The sequence below is a fragment of the Cyprinus carpio genome, chromosome A18 (genome assembly GCF_018340385.1).
Source record: "Cyprinus carpio isolate SPL01 chromosome A18, ASM1834038v1, whole genome shotgun sequence".
NCBI classification, from domain to species: Eukaryota; Metazoa; Chordata; class Actinopteri; order Cypriniformes; family Cyprinidae; genus Cyprinus; species Cyprinus carpio.
In genome coordinates this window covers 9,957,665-9,964,296 of record NC_056589.1, presented here as the reverse complement: position 1 = coordinate 9,964,296, position 6,632 = coordinate 9,957,665, and the positions used below count along the sequence as shown (strand labels likewise).

The 6,632-nt window shown below is 38.1% G+C and overlaps 1 long non-coding RNA gene across 1 annotated transcript; it reads right to left on the bottom strand.

The window, feature by feature from the left end:
* Nucleotides 1-2,475: 2,475 nt before the first annotated feature.
* On the bottom strand, nt 2,476-3,189 carry LOC122148665. The gene is made up of 3 exons (XR_006162540.1): nt 3,030-3,189; nt 2,715-2,904; nt 2,476-2,535 (listed from the first exon to the last, which is right to left on the bottom strand). It is a non-coding gene; the product is annotated as an uncharacterized LOC122148665 (long non-coding RNA).
* Between the last annotated feature and the right edge of the window lie 3,443 nt (nt 3,190-6,632).

Below are 6,632 nucleotides of genomic sequence, written 5' to 3'. Positions count from 1 at the left end.
AAACAAAAGCACATTTGCATGTCGCGACTGAAAACGTGTGGAAAACGCTAGGCACGCCGCTTTCTCCCTTTTTCCAAAGCACTCTGTAGCCTGCGCTCTATGCTTGGCTCCAGAGGCGTCTGCTGTTGCTAAGCAACCATGACCTGCTCTCCATGAAGACGCAGAAGTTTCAGCAAAAAATAAATGGATTTCCAGCTCTAAAAATCCCTTGCAGTAGCTCTGCTAATAAATTCATTTTAAAAATGTCTATCCTTGTACAGCTATGATCAGGTGTTTCTCCATCTTGGCTTAGCTTTCAATTTTGTTACGGGAAAGGATGTGCATGACCAGCGGTGCACTTGCTGCGTTCTGAAAAGTTTAGATGTTTCTAATTTAATTTTCTACCTGTTAGATTGTGTTTTATTTACGTCTACACCTAGGTAGCCTTAAACTTACCAATAATGAAATACTTATTAATGTTGTACAGTATAGGGGTTTTAAGACTACTGATTTTTACTAGTCGATTTTTTTATTTTAAAATACTTGAGTTACTCGACTACTCGTGATTCATGCTATTGTAAATGAAAACACATAATTTTTTTTTTTTTTTATCAATAAACACTTAATAATTTATAACCGTATGCAACAATTACATATGTAAATTTGCAAAACTTTATAATTATGACATTACATATTTAAATTTCATGTAACAGCCAGTATTTGTAACAATCACAAAAATTTTCAGATCTGCATTGGGATACAACGTCGTACAGTACTTGACAAGACCGTTATGACTTTTTATCGTTTTTTTTTCATAGTTATCACTGAACAAGTATGTCGTGTTAAAGTAAAATAACTATTAATTTCTAAAATAATATTTGTCATGCAAGCAGAGAGATTCATTATAAACATTTAGTGATTATTTGAACACGACTGAATCCATTCACATTTTCATTACGCAGAACTCTTTAAGCGAGTCTTAGGGCCGGTTTCCCGTACGGGGATTAAGCGAAGTCGTAGACTAAATGTCATTTTAAACCTGGATTTATTGAAGTAGCTTTCTCACACATGGATCACAATAGTCTCAGACTTGCACTAGTCTAGACTTAAATAATCGGATTTCTAGAAGTAGGATTAGACCTTATTCAGATCTAAATGAAGTCTTAAATTAAACCTGGTCAGAAGCAGGTTTAACCTCAGATTAAAAACTTCTTGCCTCAAGGCTCACGTCCACAGTAGCAGAAAATGGAATACCTCGACTATTTCAACGACAATCAGAGACCACCACCAAGACCAGAAAGAAGGTTGCTGAAAGACAGGAGCAACCCACTAAATGATTTTGATGATTTACATTTTCTTGATCGTTTCCGTATGTTAAAGGAAAATGCAACAGAAATAATTAGTTTGCTGCAGCCCAAGCTTTCAAGGACACCCCTATCCCTCTTCCTTACAAATATTAATTACAGATTTGGCTGTGGACCTTTCCATCGTGAAACTGGGGATTTGTGTGGTGTAGGTGAATCAACAATGTGCAAAATAGTACACAAAAAAGTGGAACTGAAAAATGATTTCATCAAATTCCCAAATGCTGCTGAACAGGCCACCTACAAGGTAGATTTCTATAATATGTACAAGGAGTGGCTGCCACACTCCCACAAGTATACAGTTCAGAAATCCAATAAACTGGTGTTGCACGTTGGCAAAGGTTCAACTCATGACTCAATGAAAGGATTTTCCACAACTCCTCTTTGTACGGTCAGTTTGAAACAAGACAACACTCTGGAATTCTACTTGGTGACAGTGGGTATGCACAGACAAACTTCTTGTTCACCCCTTATCTCCATCCAGTCAGACCAGAGCAACAGCGCTATAACCAAGCTCACATGCTCACCAGAGGACTAATAGAGCGCATGTTTGGTGTATGGAAGAATCGTTTCCAGTGTCTCCAAAATACACTGCGGTTTGAACCTAGGAGGTGCTGCATTGTTATTATTGCAACGGCAGTGCTTCATAATTTTCTTAAACAGTGTGGCTGCCCAGACCCTGATATTGAAGATGATGATGACCAACATGTCCCTATCGCTGAGCTAGCCAATGACAGAAATGGACTTGCTTACAGAGATGCTTTTGCTTTGCAGCACTTCTCATAAATGAGCCTTGAGTGATACATAAATGATTGGCATAGACAGGTAAAAAAAAAATTCAGGAAATTTTTTATTTAACTGATTTTGTTCCAAAGACAATTGACACTGCTGCTGCTTCATGTCTCTCTCTTTCATAGACAACTCAAGATGTAGAATTTTCATTTTGACTTCATGTTCTTCTTTTAAATATTGTAATTTATGTTCATGGAACTCTATGGCAAGTTTCTCATGAATGGTCATCTTTTTTTTCCCTCTTGACCTGCTGCCTGGATTAGAGACTGCTGGATGCTGACTAATGCTACTGCAGGAGACTGGATGCTTCTGCATGTTGGTGCTGGCTGCTAGTCCTGGATCATTTGAGCATCTTGACTGTTCCCTACGCCCCCCAAGTCCTGTGTCAAGATCAGGTCATCTTTGTATGAAAAAAAAAAAAAAAAAAAAAAATGTAGCATTACATTCGACTTCAACAATAAAGGTCATTACATAATTTTTGTTATAAGACATGACTTGCATTTATTAATATTGGATGTAATAGCACGTTACTGTAAATGAGACGTGTCCTATCAAATGAGTCTTTGAAAGATTCCTCACCTGAACTGTCCAAATGGTCATCATCTGGAATACCTTCCAGGGGTTGCTGACTTTCAATAATCCCAGCCAACAAGTCCCCCAACTCCTCTGTGTCTGGTGGAACTGGGAGTCCCCCACCTGTCTTGAAACGCTCTTGACGCGTAGCAGCAGTAGTTTTTTTCAGGTTTATTTTTATGTTTTTCCACAGGACCTTTACAAGATAATATATACTCTGAAGTAGGAGTTCTATATAAATATTGTTTTCTTTTAACATTTAATTAATGAAAACATTTATAATTGACTGATTTGTAAGAATGGGGCAACAATAAATCTTACCTGAACTTGTTGGAGTGTCCGTTTGGTTACTTTTTCATTTGAGTTGAATTCATTCAATATGGAAATCCAAGCCTTCTTCTTCTTGTTTTCAGTACCTGAATCATGCTGTTTGTTTTCAATTACAGGATAGTTTGATACAATTTGTTTAAAAAGGGTCTTCTCAAATTCATTTAAGTTTTTTGAGCGTTTTCTTTAGCCTTTATCCATTTTTTGGTTAAGTGTAGTGACTCCTGTTCCACACACTCCTTAAGACTAATGAATTACAAGTATTCCATACCAGGTTTTTATAGCAACCTCTCCTTAGCCACATGTGCATTGCCATTAATTAATCGGGTTTCCAAAAAGATGATCTCACTGGGTCCTTGATTACCTTAATCTGAGACTCTGTAGAACTAGTTCAATATAAACAAACTTAAGCAACATCTCAGAAAGTCAGTTGTTTAGTGTGGATTAATTTAAGTAGAATTAGCCTAGTCCTGGTTTTTTTAAGCCCTTTAACGGGAAAAACTGGGCCTTAATGTTTAGTGGGAGAGCATACCCGGGGTTCTCAACTTCACTTAACAAATGTGCGTGTGCCGCGCAAACCAGCAAAAGATAAAGATGCAAAAAGATGCATGTTCGGACAAGTAGAAAAATGTATCCGTATCTACGCTGATTATTAGTCTACTTTTGAGAGAGAACTGGTTTGGTTTTTGAGAGACTGAGAAGCACACGTGGCTGTTTGATTGGTGAGCGCGCTGTGCTTGTTTCATTCATTCGTTTCATATCGTATAGCCTAAGGTTTAAATCATTGCCTTTTAAATATATACAAATAATATAACGTGCATGATGTATTATTATTATATAGGTGATATTACTCCTGCCAAGCTCTGATTTCTGAGAGATGCACGGAGAGGAAATACTAATGCGGTGTTTGATTTGCGCTCTTTTCATTCCTAAAGTTTAGATTCATTCACTTCACACTCGTGACATTAGAGGTCTGTGTATACTATTGCGCTGATCCCATGACTCAACTGTTATCTAGCAAACACCAGACTGTGCCAGCTTCAGCCGAATATTCAGGCAGAATTATTCCTTGTCCGTTAGTCGTTTTTGAAGCCATTATCCGTGCCATTTCCGAATAAGGTATTAGGCTTTAGGCACACCCATAATTTTACATTACATATTTTATTTTTCCATGCAAACATTGATAAGTTTCATAGAAAGTAACAGCTCCACGCACATATTGTAATCCTAAAATTCACGCACTTGCAAACTCTTGGTATGGCATTATGGTTAGGATTACATGCTTGAGTAGTCGATTGTTTCCGACAGCGCTCGACTAGTCTATGCAAGCCCTAGTATGACAAAAATTTCGCTGTATTTATGTGCGCATGCCCAGTAGAGCCAAACGTATGCCTTCTAGCCTTAACTGCGTGCATTTGTCATATCCTGAGCTTTGCATATGTGTGTGCTGCGCCAAGGCATCAGTCATTTTAATTTTTGACCACAGACATAATGTCAGCAACAGCAGCATTATAACCCTGGAGAACCCAAGAACCTTTTTCTTCTTTGGAAAATTATGAACTATGCATTAAATTACTGCTACAAGTTCACTGAACACCAAAATATCCACTTTTTCAATTTTAACCCTTTATTCCCTAATTTAGGATTTAGGGCCAAATTTGACCCATTGGGCTTTCATTTCAAAGAATCACCATAACAAACACGGTCAATGCAAACTATTTTAAATTTAGGAAAATAATCAGTCAACCACACAGCTACATTTAACAATGTTTTTTTTTTTTTTTTGTTGTTTTTTGCTTTATTTGTTGCATGTTAGAACTGGATTTCAAATGTACAAACACTTTGGCCAATGGAAACAAGAACACAGGGCCAAAACCACAACTGAAAAAAACTAACAACATGGGTCTTTGCTTATCCAAAAATGTGTTCTCACTATCGCTGTCCAATTCAGGGCCAAAGTCACTATCATCAGCTTCAAGTTGGCTCCAAATACCTGTCTTAGACTGAGGTTACTTATTAAAATATGTTATACAAATGAAATTATTTCAAGGCTTTAGCCAAAAGATATACTACTTTATTAGTCTCTGGCCCTGTACTGAGGTTACTTATTAAAATATGTTATACAAATGAAATTATTTCAAGGCTTTAGCCAAATACAGGACTGTCACCATTCTCCATCAAAGTCACTCAAAGAACCAAAGGGTCATTTTTGACTGACCCGACATTTTTTTAACCCATACACCAGAGGGTCATTTTTGGCCCATCGTTTTTTGAACTAGCCCAGAGTCGCTAATTTAACCAAAAAAACAATATAAAACTTATTCTAGGCATTCTGCAAGCTAATACTAAATAGATTAACAAAAAATACACAATTTTACCAACCGTTGGTTTGCTGAGAAGACGATTTGTTTTGGTAGGGTTTTTCCTAGCTCAACAAAACAGCATGTGGTCAGCCATCTTGTTACTACCACTCTGGCACTTGTGAGTTCAATATTGATCCACTATGCAGGGGTCAGAAGTGGCACTCTGGGCTTTTGAAGTTAAATTTGACAATTTTTTTTTTTGTTGGTTCATTTTGGGTAGCAGCAATTAACAGCGGCCAAATTTGACCCCGTGGGTTCAAATAAAATGTAAATAAAGTACATAAAAAATACTTTGACCCTACAGCTCCAAACTTGGTCCCAGAGGGCCAGTGTCCTTTAGAGTTTAGCTCCAACCCTAATTAAACACACTTGAACCAACTAATCAAGCTCTTACTAGACACAACATCCAGATAGTGTTAAGGCCAGTTGGAGCTAAATTCTGCAGGGCACTGGCCCTTCAGGATCTAGTTTGGAGACCCCTGTCCTACGGAGTTGTTACTTTGCACATGCTTTTTGATCATTACAAATAATAATGTAAAATTATTTTCTTAGAATAGGAAATAAGCTGTCTCTTGCATCACATACATTACTTAAGAATGTGGTCTTGAAGAGGATCCTTTTTTTTCTCTCATTTGGACTCGGTCTTGACTTGGATTCGAAACTTTTGGACTTGGACTTGACTTGGACTCGAACATCTTTGGACTCGGTCTTGACTTGGACTCGAAACTTTCGGACCTGGACTTGACAAAGCTGGACTTGACTACAGCTCTAGCCACAAGAGCCCCTTAGAACAGTATTAAAGTCCATGTTATGGTAAGTGTGTACATAAATCTTTGAGCACTTTCTAAAGTCCACACTTCTAGTTCTCTGCATTCTTTCTAAAATCCTATATGGTGAGGGCTTCCTGTGGTTGCATTGTGCCATTTCTTGAGCTGGTAAAAGCCTTGTTCATCTTGGGTGCCACTCCACCTATGTATCCTCAGGATACCTATTTAAACAGGGTGTTGCTACTAGGGATCTGTTGAGACTGTTCCTTCAGCAAGCTTAGCAAGAGCAAGTGGTAGCCGTCTAATGTCCCAGGGGCAACTCCCATGGAAATGGTAGAGTTGTTATTTAGTGCTCGACATGGTTCTGTCCTGCACCCCCCTCAGCATGGTGGCGTGGGCATACTGTTTCCCATACCGACCCCTAGAGGATGCAGTTCGAAGTTCCCTTGAAATGGAACGTCTCAGGT